At 37.0% G+C, this 25,299-nt stretch overlaps 1 long non-coding RNA gene across 1 annotated transcript in view; it reads right to left on the bottom strand.

Annotated features, from left to right (window-relative positions):
• Positions 1-24,992, bottom strand: part of LOC123334784 — a 132,705-nt gene extending 107,713 nt beyond the window's left edge. The window contains exon 1 of the long non-coding RNA XR_006552910.2: positions 24,499-24,992. This is a non-coding gene — a long non-coding RNA (uncharacterized LOC123334784). The remainder of the gene's footprint in view (positions 1-24,498) is intronic.
• Between the last annotated feature and the right edge of the window lie 307 nt (positions 24,993-25,299).

The following is a 25,299-nucleotide window of genomic DNA, read 5'->3' as shown; positions in this document are numbered from 1 at the left end:
ACTAGATGGACCTTTGTTGGCAAAGTAATGTCTCTGCTTTTGAATATGCTATCTAGGTTGGTCATAACTTTCCTTCCAAGGAGTAAGCGTCTTTTAATTTCATGGCTGCAGTCACCATCTGCAGTGATTTTGGAGCCCAGAAAAATAAAGTCTGACACTGTTTCCACTGTTTCCCCATCTATTTCCCATGAAGTGATGGGACCAGATGCCATGATCTTCATTTTCTGAATGTTGAGCTTTAAGCCAACTTTTTCACTCTCCACTTTCACTTTCATCAAGAGGCTTTTGAGTTCCTCTTCACTTTTTGCCATAAGGGTGGTGTCATCTGCATATCTGAGGTTATTGATATTTCTCCTGGCAATCTTTATTTCAGCTTGTGTTTCTTCCAGTCCAGCATTTCTCATGATGTACTCTGCATATAAGTTAAATAAACAGGGTGACAATATACAGCCATGATGTACTCCTTTTCCTATTTGGAACCAGTCTGTTGTTCCATGTCCAGTTCTAACTGTTGCTTCCTGACCTGCAAACAGATTTTTCAAAAGGAAGGTCAAGTGGTATGGTATTCCCATCTCTCGAAGAATTTTCCACAGTTTATTGTGATCCACACAGTCAAAGGCTTTGGCATAGTCATTAAAGCAGAAATAGATGTTTTTCTGGAACTCTCTTGCTTTTTCCATGATCCAGCAGATGTTGGCAATGTGATCTCTGGTTCCTCTGCCTTTTCTAAAACCAGCTTGAACATCTGGAAGTTCACGGTTCACATATTGCTGAAGCATGGCTTGGAGAATTTTGAGCATGACTTTACTAGCGTGTGAGATGAGTGCAATTGTGCGGTAGTTTGAGCATTCTTTGGCATTGCCTTTCTTTGGGATTGGAATGAAAACTGACCTTTTCCAGTCCTGTGGCCACTGCTGAGTTTTCCAAATTTGCTGGCATACTGAGTGCAGCACTTTCACAGCATCATCTTTCAGGATTTGGAATAGCTCCACTGGAATTCTATCACCTCCACTAGCTTTGTTCGTAGTGATGTTTTCTAAGGCCCACTTGACTTCACATTCCAGGATGTCTGGCTCTAGGTCAGTGATCACACCATTGTGTTTATCTGGGTCATGAAGATCTTTTTTGTACAGTTCTTCTGTATATTCTTGCCACCTCTTCTTAATATCTTCTGCTTCTGTTAGGTCCATGCCATTTCTGTCCTTTATCGAGCCCATCTTTGCATGAAATGTTCCTTTGGTATCTCCGATTTTCTTGAAGAGATCCCTAGTCTTTCCCATTCTGTTGTTTTCCTCTATCTTTGCATTGATTCCTGGAGAAGGCTTTCTTATCTCTTCTTGCTATTCTTTGGAACTCTGCATTCAGATGTTTATATCTTTCCTTTTCTCCTTTGCTTTTTGCTTCTCTTCTTTTCACAGCTATTTGTAAGACCTCCCCAGACAGCCATTTTGCTTTTTTGCATTTCTTTTGCATGGGGATGGTCTTGATCCCTGTCTCCTGTACAATGTTACGAACCTCATTCCATAGTTCATCAGGCACTCTATCAGATCTAGGCCCTTAAATCTATTTCTCACTTCCACTGTATAATCATAAGGGATTTGATTTAGGTCATATCTGAATGGTCTAGTGGTTTTCCCTACTTTCTTCAATTTAAGTCTGAATTTGGCAATAAGGAGTTCATGGTCTGAGCCACAGTCAGCTCCTGGTCTTGTTTTTCCTGACTGTATAGAGCTTCTCCATCTTTGGCTGCAAAGAATATAATCAATCTGATTTTGGTGTTGACCATCTGGTGATGTCCATGTATAGAGTCTTCTCTTGTGTTGTTGGAAGAGGGTGTTTGTTATGACCAGTGCATTTTCTTGGCAAAACTCTATTAGTCTTTGCCCTGCTTCATTCTGTATTCCAAGGCCAAATTTGCCTGTTACTCCAGGTGTTTCTTGACTTCCTACTTTTGCATTCCAGTCCCCTATAATGAAAAGGATATCTTTTTTGGGTGTTAGTTCTAAAAGGCATAGTATTGAATAAAATGTTGAAAGGAAAGAAGAGTGTTCCTCCTGTCTTTGAACTCAATTTATGGGGGAAAGCATTCAGTATTTCACCATTAGGTATGCTGCTATCTGAGCATTTTGGTAATTGCTTTTATTAAACGGATGAAATTTCCTTCCATTAGTAGACACTTGAGAGTTATCATGGATATGTATTAGATTTTTTTCAAGATGTTCCTAATGTATTGAAATTTAACTCATGATTTTATTATTTATCCTGTTAATGTGATGAACTGTTTTCAAATATATAAAACAAAATGTTTAAAAAGTTCTTAGATTCCTGAAATAATTCCCTTGATTATATCATAACTTTAACATATTGCTGGATTTAAATTGCTGATACTCATTAAAGAATTTGACCTTTATATTGAGTGATACCAGTCTTATATATTTTACCATACTGTGAAAAATATAAGAATATTTCAACAATATAATTTTTCATGCATCTGACATGCTATTGATACAGTTATTTTATGAATCATAGATGCAGGCCAGTTTAGTAGAAATTAGTAAAGAAAGCCATTTATCTTAATTATATATTTGTCATTCCTGGTGCACTCCTCCCTACTCCCCTACTCTGGATCCTACTTTCCTTATGGTGGTATCATTTCCCTTCAGCATGAAGTGTCATCTTTATTCTTTCCTGGTAGTTCAGATGTTTCCCTTCAGCATGAAGTATTATCTTTAGGATTTAATAGACCAAAGATACACTGCTATTTAAATTTTTATAGCTTTTGGTTATATATAAATCTATTTTACTCTCATTTCTTTGAAGAATTGTTTTGGGTGTTTATAGGTATCTGGAGAGGAGACCTTGGAGAAGAAAATGGCAACCCACCCTAGTATTCTTGCCTGGGGAATCCCATGGACAGAGGAGCCAGGCATACTACAGTCCATGGGGTCACAAAGAGTTGGACACAACTTAAAGACCAAACAACAGAGGTATCTGGATTGAAAGATTTTTTTTGTTCCTTTCAACAAATTGAATTGAACTTGTCATCACATTACCTCCCAGCTCCCTTTCGCTAATCTCCCATTATTTGTACTGCCTTCCCCTCAACTCTTCACTACTCATCTTTTTTCTGTGAATGCTTAAGACATTTTTGTATATATATGTGTTTTGGCTGTTAGATATACCATCCGTCAATCCTGCTTGTGTTTCACAGATTTCTCAAAACTGTAGGCTGGAATATTTTTTCTATTTCAGAAATTGCTAGTAAACATATTTTGGATTATGTGAGAATATTTCACAGTTCACTGATCCTTTTTATTTTTCATCCCTCGCTTTATTTCCCTCAGATTGGAGGGAATGCTATGTCCATTTACCACTGTTACGTTTCTGTGTTGGCTTCAACCTGCTCCAATCTTTAGTATAGCCCACCTGTTGAATTTAACATTTAAGATTACATAAATAATTCAAAAATAATTTTCATTTACTTGCTTTTTTGAACTTCCCTGATGTCTTAGATGGTAAAGCATCTACTTACAATGTGGGAGACCCGGGTTCAATCCCTGGGTTGGGAAGATCTCCTGGAGAAGGAAATGGCAACCCACTCCAGTATTCTTGCCTGGGAAATTCCATGGATGGAGGAACCTGGTAGGCTACAGTCCATGGGGTCACAAACAGTTGGACATGACTGAGTGACTTCATTTCACTTGCTTTAGATTTCCTATCTGTTCACCTATTATTTTCATCTTTTCCTTGTATTTGGTAAATTATCTTCTGTGATAATTTAAAGTTTTTCCTGAACATATATCTCTAGTGAAAGTGTTTGGGAAAATCTAAAAATCTAATGGGTGTTAATTGCTTCCCCATTGAGTTTGGCAATTACAACTAAAAAAGACCAAGAAAAATTTGCCAAGGTTATAAGCAGATATGCAAAAATAATACCATGAATCTGGATAATCTGACTGCTTCTAGCCCCAAAACAGGTGTAAACAGGACTGAAAATATCTGCAAATAAGACCAGTGGAGACTATTCAACTAGATGAAGTTATTCTGAACTAAAGCAAAGATCAAAATATTAACATGGCTTTCCTACCAAGCTTATACTTTTTATATTGTATAGAGATGCATATTTAAAATGAAATGGAGAAACTGGTATGAGAAAACAAGTAAGGTATGAGAACAATGTTGCTGTTACATGCATTTTCATAGAAACAAATATATCAGGAGCCTACTTAGTTGTTTTTTTTTTTTTTTTAACCACATTTACTCTATTACTAAGTTCCAGTACATTACCAAACTACTTTTCAAAAATAAAAAGTTTATGACTGTTTGTACCTTAAACACCAATCTTGGGTCCCCAAGGTCCAAATATGAACAACCATTAAGCGTGACATAAAGGCTATCTTAGATACCTAAGATAACCTACTGAATGGGAAAAAAAATTATAAATGTTATGATCAATAAGCAGTTAATATCCAAAATATATAAACAGCTCATACAACTCAGTATAAAAAACTGGCCAGAAGACCAGAATAGGTATTTTTCCCCAAGGAAGATATAGAGATATCCGACAGGCACATGAAAATATACTCAACACCACTAATCAGAGAAGTGCAAAACCATAATGAGCTACTACTACACACCTGTCAAAATAGTTATTTATCCTCAAAAAGTTTATAAATAACAAATATTGGCAAGGATTTAGGGAAAAGAACTCTAGCACACTGTTGGTGGGACTGTTAATTGGTGCAGCCAATATGAAAAATAGTATGGAAGTTCTTCAAAACACAAAAAATAGAGCTACCATATAATCCAGCAATTCTACTGCTGGATATATATATAGATATATAGCTTAAGAAAATTAAAACACTAGTTTGGAACAAAATGCACCCCAATGTTCATAGCAGCATTATTTACAACAGCCAAGATATGCAAACAACCCAAGCGCCCATCAACAGATGAATGGAAAAAGAAAATGTGGCGTATATCTATACAAAGAAATATTACTCAGCCACAAGAAAACAATGAAATTCTGCCATTTACAACAATGTGGATGGACTTTCTATAGAGTACTATTAAGTCAGACAAAGATAAACTGTTACTACCATATGTATAACCTAAAAAATAAAACAAATGATTGTCTATAAGAAAACAGATTCAGAGATACAGAGTACATTCGAGTGGTTCTCACAAGGGAGAGGGAAGTGGGGTTGGGAGATCGGTGTATGAAAGTTAAGAGACAAACAACTATGTATAAAATATGCAAGAAGGATAACAGCACAGGGAAATTCAGCCATTAGTTTATAATGACTTTAAAGAAGAATAATCTATAAAAATAATTACTATGTTACATATTTAAAACTAATATATTTTAAAATCAACTATACATCAATAAAAAATTTAAAAACTAGTAAGATATCAAGGAAGGAATATGAAGAAATTCTAACATTTTAACACATAATGGTTAAGGTAAACGCAAAATAAAACAGACATTTTTCTTGCACATTTACCTTCATGACAAACTTCTTACTTGGAGTTTGTCAATCTCATTCTCTAAACTACTTGCTATCTTCTTACACTTAAGTCAAAATCAAAGTGTTCTAATGTCTATAAAGGTCAATATCATCTAACTCTACCCACCTTTTATTAAGGGTCTGACTTCTTGGCTCCTCACTGTTGTTCAAATATTGCAGACATATTTCTGAATTAGATTCTTGGCACTGGCAGTTATCTCTATTGGAACTCTTTTCCCCCAGATGTTATGATCTACAGGGAATCTATGAGCAAAGGTTTAGCAAAGCCCCCTTTTTTCCTTTTTATGAGAACCTGACTTTCAGTTTAGTGTCCCACTCTAGTTTTTAACATTACAAGGATGACATTATGAACAAAATTACTATGCAATATTACTTTACATAAAAATGATGCCTGATTGGTAAATTTTTTCAGGAATAGGAGGAAGCATATATGAAATAAAATATCTTTGGACAATCTGATTTGAGATTCTCTAAATGCAATGACATTCAGTGACTCTTGTAAACGATCATTTCCCTTGTACAGCACCCAGAAACAATGCATCTGAAAGTATAACAAGGTTTTTGGCTTTTAGATAATACAAGGATTTCAAAACAAGCAATTCCTGCCTGTGGGACTCTTCTCCTGGTTCCATATGGACTGCTTCAAGGATATTCACTGAAGGGGAAGACCATGCTGTGGGAGCTAATCTCGATCTCTGAGTAGACTGGTGCCAAATGTGGTCTAACATAGTGTAAATCTTAATGTTTAGTTGAACCAAAAAAGAGTCCCTTGATGGTCAATGTCATAAGGCCTTTAGTACCATCTACACATTTTCCATGAAGCCAAAATAATTTTTGGACAAAAACCATTTTGTGAAAATCCTTCATATTTTACCACTGGTCTGAATTCCACTGGATTCAGATATTAATTATGCCACATAGGTTTTCAGGTTCATTGTTATTTCTGGGTCCTGTTCATCCAGTGACTAATTTTTGACAATGCCTTATTTTCATCTGCCTCCTCCAAACTAGCTTCTCCATGGATTATTTTAACTATCATATCCCAAATATTAGGCATTTGAACTTTCTGTTTTACATGCCAGGAACTCTGTAACAAAAGGTAATTTAATGGTTCACCCTTCAAATTTATGCAAATCTGTGCTGGTATTTTTTTCTACTTTATTAGAAAGGGATGGTTGGGGAAAGAGAAAAGGAGAAGAGAGTGAGAGTAAGGTTTATTTTGTTTATTTGGATATTTGTTTTTGTGTTTATTATATATTTGTCCTACATGAACATACACACACACACACACACACACACACACACACACACACACACACACCTCATGGGCTGTCTACTTCACATTTTAGGTCCCCAAGTGGTATAACTGTTTTGATCACCAATTCTTTAACACCATGAAAACATCTGTGATGGGCCACAGAGTGCCCAGATAATTGGTGTGTGCATGTATATAAACACAAATGTACATATATGTGTGTGTGTGTATATATATATATATAAAATATACATCACATATATAATTAGACTCCATGAAAAACTGTTAGAACTAAAATTCTGTAAAGTTTCAAGCTACAAAAATTCAATATACAAAATTGTGTTTCTACCCACTGCTTATGAATAATCTGAAAGAACTTAAGAAAGCAATCCCATTCACAACTGCATTGAAAAGAATAAAATATCTGGGAAACATTTATAACCAAAGGGGTGGGGGGAATTGCACACTGAAAACTAAGATGTTGATGAAAGAAATTAAAGACATAAATAAATAGAAAGATTCCATGGTCATAGATTGGAACAATATTATTAAAATACTCACACTACCCAAAGCAATCCACAGGTTCAATCCCATCAAAAGTTCAATGTTATTTTTCACCAAAATAGAACAATCCTATAGAACAATTTGTATAGAACCACAAAAGGCCCCAAATATCCAAAGCAAACTTAAAAAAGAGTAACAAAGTTGGAGATGCTATGTTTCCTGATTTCAAACTATATTACAAGACTATAGTAATAAAAACTGTATGGCCCTGGTATTGAAACAGGCACATAGATCAATGGAATAAGATTGCTGCTGTTGCTAAGTCTCTTTAGTCATGATCAATTCTGTGTGACCCCATAGATGGCAGCCCACCAGGCTCCCCTGTCCCTGGGACTCTCCAGGCAAGAACACTGGAGTGGGTTGCCATTTCCTTCTCCAATGCATGAAAGTGAAAAGTGAAAGTGAAGTCGCTCAGTCGAGTCAGACTCTTAGCAACCCCATGGACTATAGCCTACCAGGCTCATCCATCCATGGGATTTTCCAGGCAAGAGTACTGGAGTGGGTTGCTATTTCCTTATTCAAAAATCTGCACACCCTAAACATACACAATTTTTTTGGTCTTTTCTGTCTCAATAAAGCCAGGGGAAAAATGAGTTGAATGTTAAAAACAATTCATATAAATGATTAATAAGGAATAGACTACAGTAAACACAGATATCCATATATAACACTAGGTGGTATTTTGAAACATTTTAATCTGGATAAAACAGTGCTTGGGAACATGGGACAACAAATATAGTTGACCAGGTATTTCATGTGAATTTGTGAAAGAATCTTGGTTTTTGTTAACTTTTAGCTAACAGATGAAACTCTAGTCTACAAAAGAGTCCAAAATGAAGTACTTGATGCAATCTCAAGAACAGAATGATCTCTGTTCATTTCCAAGGCAAACCATTCAATATCACAGTAATCCAAGTCTAGGCCCCAATTAGTAATGCTGAAGAGGCGGAAGTTGAATGGTTCTATGAAGACCTACAAAAACTTCTACATTTAACATCCAAAAAAGGTATCCTTTACAAGGGACTGGAATGCAAAAATCAAGAGATATCTGGAGTAAAAGGCAAATTTGACCTTGGTGTACAAAACGAAGCAGGGCAAAGGCTAACAGCGTTTTGCCAAGAGAACACACAGGTCATAGCAAACACCCACTTCCGACAACACAAGACAAGACACGGCACAAAGACATCACCAGATGGTCAATACTGAAATCAGACTGATTATACTCTTTGCAGCCAAAGATGGAGACGCTCTATACAGACAGTAAAAACAAGAGTGGGAGCTAACTGTGGCTCAGATAACGAACTCCTTATCACCAAATTCAGACTTAAATTGAAAAAAGTAGGGTAAACCACCTGAGAAGGCAATGGCAACCCACTCCAGTACTCTTGCCTGGAAAATCCCATGGATGGAGGAGCCTGGTAGACTGCAGTCCATGGGGTCCCACAGAGTCAGACATGACTGAAGTGCCATCAGCAGCAGCAGCAGGGCAAACTACTAGGCCATTCAGTATGACCTAAATCAAATCCCTTATGATTATACAGTGGAAATGACAAAGATTCAAGGGATTAGATCTGATAGACAGAGTGCCTGAAAAACTATGGATGGAGGTTCGTGACATTGTACAGGAGGCAGTAGGCAGTGATCAAGACCATCCCCAAGAAAAAGAAATGCCAAAAGGAAAAAAGGTTGTCTGAGAAGGCCATACAAATAGCTGAGAAAAGAGGAGAAACAAAAGGCAAAGGAGAAAAGGAAAGATATACTCATTTGAATGCAGAGTTCCAAAAAATAGCAAGGAGAGATAAGAAAGCCTTACTTAGTGATCAATGCAAAGAAATAGAGGAAAACAATAGAATGGGAAAGACTAGAGATCTCCTCAAATTAGATACCAAGGGAACATATCACGCAAAGATGGGCACAGTAAAGGACAGAAAAGATATGGACCTAACCGAAGCAGAAGATATTAAGAGGTGGCAAGAATACACAGAAGAACTATACAAAAAAGATCTTTATGATCCAGATAACCACGATGGTGTGATCACTCACCTTGAGCCAGACATCCTGGAATGTGAAGTCAAGTGGGCCTTAAGAAGCATCACTACAAACAAAGCTAAAGGAGGTGATGGAATTCCAGTGGAGCTATTTCAAATCCTAAAAGATGATGCTGTGAAAGTGCTGCACTCAATATGCCAGCAAATTTGGAAAACTCAGTGTTGGCCATAGGACTTGAAAAGTTCAGTTTTCATTCCAATCCCAAAGGCAATTCCAATGAATGTACAAACTACCACACAATTGCACTCATCTCACATGCTAGCAAAGTAATGCTCAAAATTTCAAGCTGGATTTAGAAAACCAGAGGAACCAGAGATCAAATTGTCATCATACACTGGATCATCGAAAAAGCAAAAGAGTTCCAGAAAAATGTCTACTTCTGTCTTATTGACTACACCAAAGCCTTTGACTGTGTGGATCACAACAAATGGTGGAAAATTCTTCAAGAGATGGGACTATCAGACCACCTGACCTGCCTCCTGAGAAATCTATATGCAGGTCAAGAAGCAACAGTTACAACTGGACATGAAACAACAGACTGGTTCCAATTAGGAAAGGAATATGTAAAGGCTGTTTATTATCACCCTGCTTATTTAACTTAATGCAGAGTACATCATGTGAATGCCGGGCTGGATGAAGCACAAGCTGGAATCAAGATTGCCGGGAGAAATATCAATAACCTCAGATATGCAGATGAAACCACCCTTATGGCAGTAAGCAGAAAAGAACTCTAAAGAGCCTCTTGATGAAAGTGAAAGAGTGAAAAAGTTGGCTTAAAGCTCAACATTCGGAAAACTAAGATCATGGCATCCAGTCCCATCACTTCATGGCAAATAGATGGGAAAACAATGGAAACAGTGTCAGACTTTATTTTGGAGGGCTCCAAAATCACTGCAGATGGTGACTGCAGCCATGAAATCAAAAGACACTTGCTCCTTGGGAGAAAAGCTATGACCAACCTAGACGGCATATTAAAAAGCAGAGACATTACTTTGTCAACAAAGATCCGTCTAGTCAAAGCTATGGTTTTTCCAATAGTTATGTATGAATGTGAGAGTTGGACTATAAAGAAAGGTGAGCACCAAAGAATTGATGCTTTTGAACTGTGGTGTTGGAGAAGAGTCTTGAGAGCCCCTTGGACTGCAAGGAGATCCAACCAGTCCATCCTAAAGAAATCAGTTCTGAATATTCATTGGAAGGACTGATGCTGAAGCTGAAACTCCAATATTTTGGCAACCTGATGCAAAGAACTGACTCATTAGAAAAGACCCTGATGCTGGGAAGGGTTGAAAGCAGGAAGAGAAGGGGATGACAGAGGATGAGATGATTGGATGGCATCACAACTGGATGGACATGAATTTGAGCAAGCTCTAGAATTGTTGATGGACAGGGAAGCCTTGCGTGCTACCGTCCATGGGGTTGCACAGAGTCGGACACGACTGCATTATTGAAGTGAACTGAACTTAGCTAGCAGAAAGATATAAAAGCTATATATCACTAGCACAAAATATAAAAATAACTTTCTAGTTGCTTTGAAAACTCAAGGAAAGTCAACATACAGAATATGCCATTTTGTCTGTGTGTGTCTGCGTTTTGTAAGGAGTGTTAGTCATTCAGTCATGTCTGACTCTTTGTGACCCCATGGACTATAGTCCATCAGGTTCCTCTGTCCATGGATTTCTCCAGGCAAGAATACTGGAGTATGTTGCATTCCTTTCTCTAGGGAATCTTCTTAACCCCAGGTTCAAACCTTGGTCTCCTGCACTGCAGGTAGATTCTTTATTGTGTTGTGTATAGGTGTTACAAATTCTCCATAGCATACTTTTTATAGGTAAAAAGCTACTTGCAGATTGCAGGTAAAGAGAATCAAGTTCTATTCAGTGTTTTAGTGCTCTTTTCTGAGTAAAAAAAAAAAAATTATTTTTTCTTTTTACATCAAGTTTGTTAATTCCCAAGAGAATTAAAGTGAAGGGTTTGGGCTTCAAGCCAGCAACCAGCAACTTTGTCTGATATTTTCATCCTTTCAAGGTAGAAAAGAGGCAGTTGTTTCAACTTTATTGAACAGTTAGAAAAATTGAAACAGAAAATGTAACCTTGTTTCTTATTTCTCAAAGTTCATACAACTAGGCAGCACTGACAAATATAATAATGTCCACTCTTTATTGAAGGCCCTTTTTATCAGAGGTAATTAGCTTATATTGTATTTTTGATACATGTTTTAAACCCTTAAACATTAACCTTATTTTTCTTTAACAAAAATTATCAAATTGTGGCTCAGAGATTCAATAAGTTATCTCACCTCACACTAATTTTAAATACAAAGCTGAGATTTTTACAAGGATATCTATGCCCCCCCAAACTTTCTACTCACCCTCTCCCAAATAGTCTACATTCTTATTGAGAGTTAAACAATGCTGTGAATCCTAAAGGAGGTGCAATAGAAATACACTAATGAGAGGACCTATATTAATGGATCTGCTATATATTTTTCAAGGAAATGCAATTTTATCATTTTCAATTTACACAGTAATAAGTTTCTATTTGAAGCCCTGGTAATTTAATAATGAATAATTTCATATTGTGGTTTCCAAATACTCTGAAGCACACATATTTGGGGGAAGTTTGTCTTTTTAAGTGTAAAAGTGACTTCAAGTAAACATGACTGCCATTCTATTTGCAACTTTTAAAGTCATGAACAAAGTCTGTATTATATCAACCCTCAGATCCCATAATAGAGATAATTAATCCTATTTTTCTGGCCTTTTCCCTAAACCAGAGCCCTTTATTTCCTAACATACCAAAATATTTGAATGAGAAGGGCTTTCCTCTGCAATGTGAAACCAAGTGGAATAGCTACTATTTGAATATCTTATGTTGTGCTGTGCTGTGCTTAGTTGCTCAGTTGTGTCCAACTCTTTGCAACCCTGTGGACTATAGCCTGCCAGCCTCCTCTATCCATGGGGATTCTCCAGACAAGAATACAGGAGTGGGTTGCCATAACCTCCTCCAGGGGATCTTCCCAACCCAGGGATCAAACCCAGGTCTCTGGCACTGTAGGTGGATAGGTTATGAATAATAGCTGCTTCATGAAGGAGAGAGAATACTTTAAATGGTTATTAACCATTGACTATTTCCACATTGTACTAATGGTATCTTACATTTATAATGAACTTTTTAGCCAAGAGCAATTTTCAGAGATTACCATCTGATATATATATATATATAGCAACATGCATACTTTTCTATAATATACCAAGGTAGGACCGTAAGTATGCCATCCAAATAGAAATCTGAAGAAAAAAAAAAAAAAAACAGAAAAAGACCTGGCAGCTAGAATAAGGTTAAAAAAGCATATAAACCTGAGTAGGAAAGGAATTATTTCCTTTCTCCGTGCAAGGAAATGTTTGCTAGAGTAAAGGGACAGTATAGTAGACAGGAAAAAGCACTGCATTTGGCTTCAGAAATCTTGATTGTGAATTCAACCACCCGTGAGACTTGACATAAATTACCTAACCTCTCTTCTCAATTCCAAAAGGAAAATTATCATTCTTAATCAATTTATCCTTAATGTGAAGTCAAATATTAGTATGTATCGACATGTTTTTAAATGACAGCTGAACAAAATCAGGCATTCTTCTGTTCATTGCTACATTTATTGTCAAACTTGGTCAATCAAATATCTTAGGCAACTTGCAAAACTCCTGAAGTATTTTCTAATCCTAGTATCATTTCAAACTCCTTATAGCTGACCACATTCAAAACTGATCTGCATACCAACCAGTGAGTAACTGCTAACATGAACTGATATTAACAGGATGTAAACAAAAGAAGCAAAGAAGATTCCTGCAATTCACAATGGGTTTCGTTGGGAGGAGGTGACAACTCTTGTCAGAATCTGTAAGTCCTGAAATTAGCATATATTTAATGCTGATTGAGATGCCTTTTTATATCTAAGAAGGATTACTTTCTGTCTTTTAAGGTTGATTTTCTGTAATTTGAGGAGAATAATGTACTCTACAACTGGATCACAGTATCTTGTAATAGAAAAGTGCACATTTTCATACAAGAAGTATGTCCTAAGTATTCCTACCATGATTGAGACATTTGTCTCTATATTTTATATAGATGAGCAATGCAAAAATTATAACATAATATACTAACACTATTCTTTGGGGCTGCATGCCAATGAGTGATAAACTCCTCTCATAACAGTGGATATTTCTTCTGTGACCTCAACACAACTCTCCAGCAGGTACTGCCAATTAATTGCCATTTTATCCAATTTACTCTCTGAATTAAGGTTTGGGTTAGCCTTAAGTAGGTCATGGGAGCAAATTTTCAGTTCTTAGAGAAAATATGCCCTTACTAAAATTTTAAAAAATCTTTCCTATTTTACTGCAATTCCCTATGTGCTGTGGCACAAAATGACAATTATATTAATAATTATTATCGGTTAATTTTAAATATGTCAATGCTAAAAAAATACTTTTTTAAAAAAAATTCAGCAAATGAGTAAAAAAAGATGAACAACAACTCTGCTTTCAGCCAGAAAGGGAAAAGTGTTAATATGCACTATATGTTAGTCGCTCAGTTGTGTCCAACACTTTGGACAGCATGGGCTGTAGCCCACCAGGCCTCTCTGTCCATGTAATTCTCCAGGCAAGAATACTGGAGTGGGCCATTCCTTTCTCCAGGGTATCTTCCCAACCCAGGGATCAAATGCAGTCTTCTGCATTGTGGGCAGATTATTTATTGTCTGAGCCACAAGGGAAGCCCTAATATTGTGTGCCCTAAGTCACTTAGTCATGTCTGACTCTCTGTGACTCTATGGATTGTAGCCCTCCAGGATCTTCTGTTCATGGAATTCTCCAAGCAAGAGTACTGGAATAGGTTGCTGTGCCCTCCTCCAGGGCTTCTTCCCAACCCAGGGATTGAACCCACATTTCTTAAGTCTCCTGCACTGGCAGGCGGGTTCTTTACCAACTAGTGCTACCTGGGTAGCCCAATATGCACTATAAACAGCCATCATACTATTCAAAATTTATGAAACTTTTTTTTAATGGACAATAGGCAGTATCAGAATGATGTCTCAAAGAAGAGACACAATGAGGTGGGCCCGCCACCACAGTTTCATGGCTTGAGGTAGCTTCCCAATGTGGCCACAAGTAAATAAAATCCAAATACAGCATCCCCGTCCCAGTGAACTGAGGAAGTAGCAATCAGGATTTGGCATCATAGTAAACAAAGCGAAAGGGAAAATGTTAGTCACTCAGCCGTGTTCGACTCTATGTGATCTCATGTATGGTCTCCTCTGTCCATGGGATTTCCCAGGCAAGAATACTGGAGTGGGTTGCCATTCCTTTCTCCAGGGGATCTTCCTGACCCAGGGACCAAATCCAGGTATCCTGCATTGTAGGCACACTCTTTATCATCTGAGCCACCAGGGCAGCTCATAGTAAACATGTGTCTTTTACATCTTCTTAATATCTCTATCTTCCCTGTGAGGCACCTTAGGAATAAGAACTGTATCTCAGACCTGCTCTCACAAGACCCAGTGAAGCCCTGACAAAACTCACAAGAGAGTTGAGCCCAGCCAAGGAAGAGGTGCGTAAGAAAAAAGTACAAGAACAAAACTATCCAAGTCCAAACTCATCACCCACTATTTCAACTGCCTGCTATTCTAAGAATCAAGATTCTTCAGAGAAAAATAGTAGGAGCTCCTACATTATCCAAATGTCCAACATTCCATCAAAATTAATAGATTTAAAACTATGAATCATAATCAAGAAAATAGGCAATAGAAACAGAATTTAAGATGAACCAGATGACAATGAATTTAGCAGATAAAGATGTTAAATATTTTAAGTACTATATAAAATATGATAAACAAAAATAGATTCTTAATGAGTGAGACAATATAAAATATCTTCAGAGTAATAAAATTGTCAAAAAGAATCAAAAGCACATTTTATATCCAAAAGGTACAATATCAGAAATAAAAAGTGTATTGAATGGACTTATCCAACTGGACATAGTAACAGACAAATCAAAGAAGTAGGAGGCCAACTAATACCAATTAGTTAACAATACTTTTGTAAACAGTGGGGCAAATTGTTCTGCATACTATTGGGATGTCAGAATGTCTGAACACAAAATTAGAAAATAACGTTAAGATAGGAAATGATAGGAATGAACTTATTTATAAAACAGAAACAGACTCACAGACTGAGAATGAATTTATGGTTAACAGTGGGGCAGGGGTAAAGGAGGGATAGATTGGGAGTTTGAGATTCACATGTACACACTGCTATATTTAAAACAGATAACCAAAAAGGGCCTACTATATTGCACAGGGAACTCTGCTCAACATTCTATAATAACATAAATGGGAAAAAACTTTGAAAAAGAGTAGATACATGTATAACTGAATCACCTTTCTGTACAGGAGAAACACAACACTGTTAATAATATAACATATATAACATATAATGACATATAACTTGAAAAACTGTATGACTATCACTAACTCACAAGATAAATTTATAAACAGAATGATATCTATCAGAGGCATATCAGAGTCATACAGCTGGACACCAAATGTAAAGAAAAAAATTAAAGCAGTCAGAGATAAAAGAAACATGCTCTACTAGGAAACAAGGATAATAGTGACAGCTGACTTCCATGGGAAAGGAACAGAATAAAATCTTTAAAATGGCCAAAACAAAAATGAAAAAAATATAATCCTAGTATTATATATCAGTAATAAACATTTTTTTAAATGAGACTAAACAAATATCCAAGTAACATAAGAATATTCCCTGCAAGCACAGATAATGTACTATAATGGAAACTACGGGGTACCTTTCAGGTTGAAGATAAATGACATGATACAGAAAAAAATTTAATCCACGAAAAAGGAGGAAAAACATGATAAATATGTGGACAATTACATAAGAATATACTTTCTCATAATTAACTACTTGAAAGTAACAGTCCAATAAAATGGTATTAAAATATATGTGGAAGTTAAAAATACATGAGTCACAAAGATGCAGGACATGTAACAGAATTACTATAGAGTTTAAAGGGTTATTACATTTGTAAAATGGAAAATTAGAAGCAAAAAAATGGAAGGTAAAAGTGGGAAATACAAAGAGTTTAGTGAAAATTGAGAAGTGTGAAATGTCACATGAGGAGTTAAAAGTTGGAGGACTCGATCAAAAGTAGACTGGGAAGATGAGGATACATATTAAGTCTAGAGCAACTAAAAACAATAAAGTACAACTAAGGTGACTGTACATGAAAAAAAAAGGGGGGGACACTAAAAATTTAATAACCCAAAAGAAGGTAAGAAATCAAGAACAGACAAACCAAAAATAGAATGAAAATTATGCAATTAGCAAGATGGTATAATTAACTCTAAATACCAAACAGTAAGTAGATTTAACATCCTATTTTAGAGAGTCTGTGATGTGAACTAGATTTAAAAAATATAATTAGACGCTATTTATACAATGAACTTTAAATGAAAACACAGACATGTTGAAAACAACTGAATGGAAAACAAAATACCTAACCACCATCAAAGAACTGGCCTGGCTATTTTAATACCAGGCATATGAGACCTCAATGCAAAATAAGATTTGAACATTATACAAAAATCAGGTGCGATTTACTAGGAAAATGAAATATTAAAGTATCAAAATTCATGAAGCATAAATGGAAAGAACTAAGGCATAAAGACAAATTTAAAATAATATTGAAGATTTAACAAGCTTTCCTTAATAGCTAATTGATCAGTAAACAAAAAAATAACTATATAGAAAATCTAAAAACCTGCTATCAATCTCTTGAACTAACTTTTATGGATTACTATATTCAGTGCCTATTGATTACATTTTAAAGTACATGTGGAATGCTCACTTAGATTGACTATTTTCTCACATGGACACAATCAAACTTAAAAACCAAAAATCAGTTAACAGTCATGTTAAAAAAATTTCCTACACATATGGAGACTCCCATACATGTGGGAAATAACAAATCTGAGGAAACTCTGGGAGACAGAAAAGGACAGGGAAGTCTGGCATGCTGAAGTCCATGGGGTTGCAAAGAGTTGGACACAACTTAGCAATTGAACAACAAAGAAACATAAGTTAAGGAGGAATCACAAGAGAAATTTTTAAATGCTTTAAAATAGTTTCAAAATAATATTTGAAAGCAGTGAATGGAGGAAAACAGAATTAAATATCAATGTTGCAAAGGATGAAAATCTATATACTCTATTAATCTATAAAATGAAATCTAACACTAAAGAAAGTTGTAGAAAAATTAATTATGAGAGCAGAATTCAAAATAAAATTGACAACCAATAGGGAAAGACAAAGAATAAATTGGTTATCTCAACCAATTAATAACACTGATAAAAAACCCAGAAATAATACATAAAAGAAGAAACTGAAATGGTCTTCCTGGGCTGCCATAACAAAATACCACATACCAGGTATTTCACAGTTCTTGAGGCTGGAAGTCCGAGATCAGATGCTATCATGGTTTGATTCTGGTAAGAGCGTCCTTTTGGCTTGCAGGTGACTGCCCTGCCTCTCACTGTGTCCTCACATAAGTAAAAGTGACAACTCTGGTGCTTCTTCCTTTTTTTTAAAGGCACTAACCCTACCACAGGAGGCTCAGCCCTCAAGACCGCCCCTAAACCCAATTACCTTCCAAAGGCCCCATCCCAATACCACTGAGGGATAGAGCTTTACACATGAATTTTGAAGGCATCTTCAGTCTATAATAGAAACAAGATACAAATTAGCAGTGTTTGAAAGGGAAGTAAGGTTATAACTCCAATTCTTATACATATCAAAAGAATAAGGGAATATTATGAAACGTTCTCAATAATTTCAACAGATGAAAAATTTCCTTAAAAGGCATGTTTCTGAAACTGACACTAAATGCATTTTAAAAATCTGCATAGTAATAAATATGTGTACAATTTTTAATTAAGGAAACTCCCATTAAGAAAACTCTAGGGCTGGATTGTTTCAGTAGCCAATTACAGTAATAATAAAAATAAGAATTAATGCCAAACCTGTAAGCTTTTTTAAAATACAGAGAAAAAGGAAACATACCCTGACTCTAATTTTATAAGGCCAGGGTTAACTGTGATATTAAAATGTGAGATATTACAAGGAAAAAATAATTCAAAGAAGCTTATATGCAAAAGGCCTCACATAAAATTTTCAAATCAGACCTTAAAATATATAAAAATATAATACAACTTGATCAAGTGAGGTTTATCTTAGGATGTAAGAGAAACCTGATATTATCAGTAAAGTTTTCCATCTTAACAGTAAGAAAAATAAGATCGATTCAGTAAATATACTAAAAGCCTTTGACAAAATTCAACACATCCATTCAACTTAAAATTCTCAGAAAATCACATTTTAGAGTGCAGAAGTCAGACTAAAAGGTGATCCAAACATTCCTGATTTCAGTTCAGTCACTTAGTTGTGTCCGACCCTTTGCGACCCCATGAACCACAGCCCGCCAGGCCTCCCTGTCCATCAACAACTCCCGGAGTCCACCCAAATCCGTGTCCACTGAGTCAGTGATGCCATCCAACCATCTCATCCTCTATTGTCCCCTTTTCTTCCTGCCCTTAATCTTTCCCAGCATCAGGGTCTTTTCCAATGAGTCAGCCCTTTGCATCAAGTGGCCACCAAGTATTGGAGTTTCAGCTTCAACATCAGTCCTTCCAAGAACACCCAGGACTGATCTCCTTTAGGATGGACTGGTTTGATCTCCTTGCAGTCCAAGGGACTCTCAAGAGTCTTCTCCAACACCAACACAGTTCAAAAGCATCTCCAACACAGTTCAAAAGCATCAATTCTTTGGCGCTCAGCTTTCTTTATAGTCCAACTCTCACATCCATACATGACTACTGGAAAAACCATAGTCTTGACTAGACAGACCTTTGTTGACAAAGTAATGTCTCTGTTTTTTAATATGCTGTTTAGGCTGGTCATAACTCTCCTTCCAAGGAGTAAGCGTCTTTTAATTTCATGGCTGCAATCACCATCTACAGTGATTTTGGAGCCCAGAAAAATAAAGTCAGCCACTGCTTCAGGTATTGGGAAATCCCCTTATCTTGAATGTAGGTAGAACCTATGTCTTGTTTCTAACCAAAAGAATAAGGTAATAGTGATGGACTGTCATTCCCATGGTTGTGCTATGCTCAGTCACTTCAGTCATGTCCTACTCTATGTACGGTAGCCTGCCAGGGCTACACGGCCTTTTATAGGACTTTATTTTGCTAGCCAACTGGCTAGAAACTCTCACTGCTGGCTTAGGACACCATGTTAGGAAAGTAAACACATGCAAGGAAATGCATGCAGCCTTTAGGAATAGACAGCAAGAATCTGTGGCCCTAGGTCTTACCACCACACACACACACACAAATTGCATTGTGCCAAAAACCTGAGCAAGCTACAAAATGGATCCTTACTTAATAAAACCTCCAAATAAGAACACAGTTCAAATATATTCCTGTGAGACTCCCAAGCAGAAGATCTCAGCTAAGCTAGGCATGGACACCTGACTGGCCAAATAAATTGGGTGTATAGTTTTAAGCCAGTATGCTGGTAGTAATTTGTTAGGCAGCAATAGAAAGCTAAGGCAAAGTTTGATACTAGGAAGTGGGGCTGCTACTCTAACAAATACCTAAAATGTGAAAGTGACCATGAAACCATGCACAGGATGGAGGCTGGTGGATATTGAGGAGCATGATAGAGAAGATACAAACTGCCTGGAAAAGGCAGTTGGTAGAAATATGAATTTGGAGGATACTGCTGGTTAGGGTTCAGTAGGAAGCAAGGAAAATGTTATTGGAAAGTAGAAGAGAATCTTGTTACATAGTAAAAAAAAAAAATATTTTTCTTATTGATTTTATAATGTAAAACAAACTTGTATTCCTGTTATCAATCTTACAGCCATGATATATCAAACTCAGTGTATTAATAGTTTTGTTATGCTATGATTTTGCTTAGGGCTTTTGTATCAGTATTTCATGAGGAAAACTGACTTGTCATAAATTGTTTCCAATTAGGCTTTCTTAATAGGACAAAACAGTAACATTGCTGGAAACTGTGGGACCAGTCCATTGCTTCTTTATTATTTGAATAAGTTTAGGTAGAATTAGGATTGCCTATTTCTTGAAAGGTCATTTTTTGAAAGCAATGATCATGACTTTCTCATATTTAATTCTTCCAACTTTTAGTCTAAGACTTAACAGAATAGTCAATAAATAGCTTAACAGGTAGTCAATAAATAGCTCTTAAACTGACTTAATCGGAGAAGGCAATGGCACCCCACTCCAGTACTCTTGCCTGGAAAATCCCATGGGCAGAGGAGCCTGGTAGGCTGCGGTCCATGGGGTCGCTAAGAGTCAGACATGACTGAGTGATTTCACTTTCACTTTTCACTTTCATGCATTGGAGAAGGAAATGGCAACCCACTCCAGTACTCTTGCCTGGAGAATCCCAGGGACGGGGGAGCCTTGGTGGGCTGCTGTCTATGGGGTCACACAGAGTCAGACACGACTGAAGCAACTTAGCAGTAGCAAATTGACTTAATAGAAGATTTTAAGTGTTCGAGAAACTTCTTAGTAGGGAAATGTCCTGGACTTCACTTAGTTGATAAACAGTGCATGATATTGAGAATGTAAATAACTGCTTCACCTATAGTTAATTTCAGAAAAGCCGTGATAAAAGGACTCTCAAAATAGAAATAATGAATTATAAAAATTGTTTGAAATTTTAAGTAAAGTATATATGTAAAAGCAGAGTTCTTCTAAAATGTATGCACAAAAAAAAGTTTTGCAAAAAAGACATTTGGCTTAAGTGGTCAGTGAAGCAAAATATTTCTGGTAACTACAGATTAACTTAAAGAAATTAACTTGGCATAATGAAACATGTGCTTAAGTTTCAGTTGTAGTTAAGAGTCATAGGGTTTCAACTATGAGGTACCATTTCACACCAGTCAGAATGGCTGCGATCCAAAAGTCTATAAGCAATAAATGCTGGAGAGGGTGTGGAGAAAAGGGAACCCTCTTACACTGTTGGTGGGAATGCAAACTAGTACAGCCACTATGGAGAACAGTGTGGAGATTCCTTAAAAAACTGGAAATAGACCTGCCTTATGATCCAGCAATCCCACTGCTGGGCATACACACTGAGGAAACCAGAAGGGAAAGAGACACGTGTACCCCAATGTTCATCGCAGCACTGTTTATAATAGCCAGGACATGGAAGCAACCTAGATGTCCATCAGCAGATGAATGGATAAGAAAGCAGTGGTACATATACACAATGGAGTATTATTCAGCCATTAAAAAGAATACATTTGAATCAGTTCTAATGAGGTGGATGAAACTGGAGCCTATTATCCAGAGTGAAGTAAGCCAGAAAGAAAAACACCGATACAGTATACTAACGCATATATATGGAATTTAGAAAGATGGTAACAATAACCCTGTGTACGAGACAGCAAAAGAGACACTGATGTATAGAACAGTCTTATGGACTCTGTGGGAGAGGGAGAGGGTGGGAAGATTTGGGAGAATGGCATTGAAACATGTAAAATGTCATGTATGAAATGAGTTGCCAGTCCAGGTTCGATGCACGATACTGGATGCTTGGGGCTGGTGCACTGGGACGACCCAGAGGGATGGAATGGGGAGGGAGGAGGGAGGAGGGTTCAGGATGGGGAACACATGTGTACCTGTGGCGGATTCATTTTGATATTTGGCAAATCTAATACAGTTATGTTAAGTTTAAAAATAAAATAAAATTAAAAAAAAAAAAAAAGAGTCATAGGGTTTCAGGTCAAAATTAAGTTCTCTGAATCTCTGATATTCTTTACCTGAAAATAGCACAATTATTTAAGGATGGAATTAGGTTGTACATTTTAAGCAGCTGTGAACTATAAAGCACTATACAAATAGTGTTATTGGAGCTGATTAGGTGTAAAATGAAACATGGCAGGTGAAAAGACTCAGAAGAATATCACATGGTAGTCTAAAAATCACAAATACATTTTTTCATAAATAAAGGAGTTAGCTCAATAATTATTAAAGCTACATTTTCAAATGTACTGCTCAGAAAAAGGGGAGACCAGCTAAATGAGGATTTTATGGGAAAAGTACTTTTCTAATGGATTTTCCATATACAGTTATCCATCGCCTGTTGGGAGATAGTGTATGACTTATTGGGCAATTTTTAGTATAATCAATTAGCATCCAATAGAGGATACTGAAGTATTTCAATAGTGAAACTGGGGAATGTTAATCTAAATGGATATTATCTGAAATTAATTACGTGGTAGGCAGATGGTCTCCAAAGATGTCTTCTGGAACTTATGAATGTTACACTGCAAATCAAATGAGAATTTACAAAATATAGTTAACATTACAGACCTTAAGAAGAGTGGCCTGGATGATCCAGGTGGAACAAATAATGCCTGACCTTTAGAAACAGAACTGCCTCCAGCTGGAAGCAAGAGAAAATCCACGGGGAACTCAGGAAGAACCCTGACTGAACAAATTCAACCCTCAGAAGAATCTGTTGCATGATTGCTACTACTGCGAATTCTAGGTTCAATGACCAAAAACAGGTCTCCAGGAACTAAATGCAGTACTGCACTATTAGTAAGAGAAAAAGGGCCTTAATCTGAAGACCTCAAAGGCCAGAAATGGAGTCTAAGACATTGGTTATATGGAAGAGAAAGACTTCTTCAAAGAGGAAGGTGGTAAGGTGTAAAAGGAAGCAAGGAGATCATTTAAAGTTCTATAGAAACAAAGGAGTCCCTAGAAATTAATACTCTCTCCCTCAAAATACGCCATCCATTAAAGAAATTGCACTTACTAGTACCAATGGAATACTACAATATTGATTTAAGAAACCTGAGAAGCTGCTCAAATTCTTTAATACTGCTTACAGAGAAATAATTATTACTGATGTTTCAGGAACTTACTAGCAATTTAAAAATAATGCACAGTATCATAAAATGCAACTAGAAAATGATAAAGTATTAGAGGTGCTGAAAAAATCTTCTCAAATCATTAATAAAGCACAAAACCTCAACATAATATTCTTAAGCAAGCATTAGTGATATTCAGACCTCAAAACAAATTCTGCTCAGTATATAAATGGATTCTAAACAGGTAAATAATTATGAAAGGGGTTACTAAAACAAGTAAACAGAAAAACACCAGAAAGACTCATGTCAGTAGTTAACATTAAATGACAAAATGTGCAAGAGAGATTAAATTTAACTCCAATACTAAGAACTATTGCAAGATGCAACAGAGGGGGGAGGGGGAACAGGGACTAAGGAGTAGAGAAAATAGAAAGGTAAAAAGCCTCATTTGGCTGCCTGGACAGCGCAGTGGTAAAGAATCCCCCTGCCAATCCAGGAGACGCAAGACATGCAGGTTCTATCCTTGAGTTGGAAAGATGCTTTGGAGTAGGAAATGGCAACCCATTCAAGCATTCTTGCCTAGAAAACTCCATGGACAGAGGAGCCTGGTGGGCTACAGTACATGGGGTTACAAAGAGTCAGAGGTGTCTGAACACATAAGCACAAAAAGCATAATTATTACAGGCAATGAATACCCAAAATATAGACTACTGAGGAACTGAGGAGCCACGTGCTGGTAAATTCCATGGATTATCTTCTTGCTGCCCGTATCCCAGACTTCCAGGCAGCAGGAACCCAGAAACCACACAGGTGTGTTGTGTTTCTTTTAATTACCCATAGAGGTAAAAACGCCATTCCCTTCACCTAGCATCTACCGTCTCTACAAGTACCACTGAAGGAGCAACCTAACACAACACAAAGCTTTTCAAAGATAACCACTGTATTCCACCCAAATAGCACAGAAAAAACCCTGATAGCCCCATTTGTGTCCAATCCAGCAAGGGCTGGCAGGCCTGTCTTACGGTTCTCCAGAGAAACACAACAAACAGGATGTATACATGCACATGTATATATACATACACATATGCAAAGAAAAGGATTTATTTTAAGAAATTGATTCACATGATTGTGGAGGCTTAGTGAATCCCAATCTGATGGAGTAGGACTACAGACTGCAGACTCCAGGAAGAGGTGCAACCCAAAGGAGCGCTGCCAACAGAATCCTGGCTTTTATTGGGTTGGTTCTACTAAGGCCTCGCCTGATTGGTGGAGGCTTTCCCACGCCGTGCAGGGCGATCTATTTAAAGTCCACCCATTTGAAAGTTAACTTCAGCAAAAAACAACAAAAAACAATGAAACTCTTTCACAGAAACATTCAGGATGTTTAACTAAATATCTGGGTTTCATGGTCCAGACACGTTGACACATAAAATTAACCAGTACAGATGCCTGGGTTCCCACTCTCACCAGGAGGGGTACCTATCACCTCTGTGAGGTGGTTTTAAACATCTGAGTAAGGAATTTCATCCCACCAAGTGATAAGAAGGTGCATATCTTACTATAGTATGACATACATACAGAGAAGTGCACAAATTGGATGTCAGCATCTCAAGGAATTTTAGCCAAGTGTCAGCACAGATTTCAAGGCAAGAGTGCATCTCTCCCCTCACCTGTCTGTAATGAAACCTCTCTTCTTCACACTGGGGCGGGTGCCAGAGGAAGCCTAGGGGACAGCTAGGGCTTTCACCAGTACCCCACAGTAACAAGGTAACCTCCTTCCCAGCGGTATCAGTGGATCCCTAATGGGAGCTGGACTGCCCTCTCCCCTGTTGGGAGTAATAGGGAGTTCTTCCCTCTCCAGTGTCAATGGAGGCCCAATGGGGAACCTGAATTTCTACCCCACTCAACAGTACATTTTGACAG

This window comes from Bubalus bubalis, chromosome 8 (assembly GCF_019923935.1).
Source record: "Bubalus bubalis isolate 160015118507 breed Murrah chromosome 8, NDDB_SH_1, whole genome shotgun sequence".
NCBI lineage: Eukaryota > Metazoa > Chordata > Mammalia > Artiodactyla > Bovidae > Bubalus > Bubalus bubalis.
Note: the sequence above shows the minus strand (reverse complement) of the source record. Positions and strands in the feature narration are given on the sequence as shown.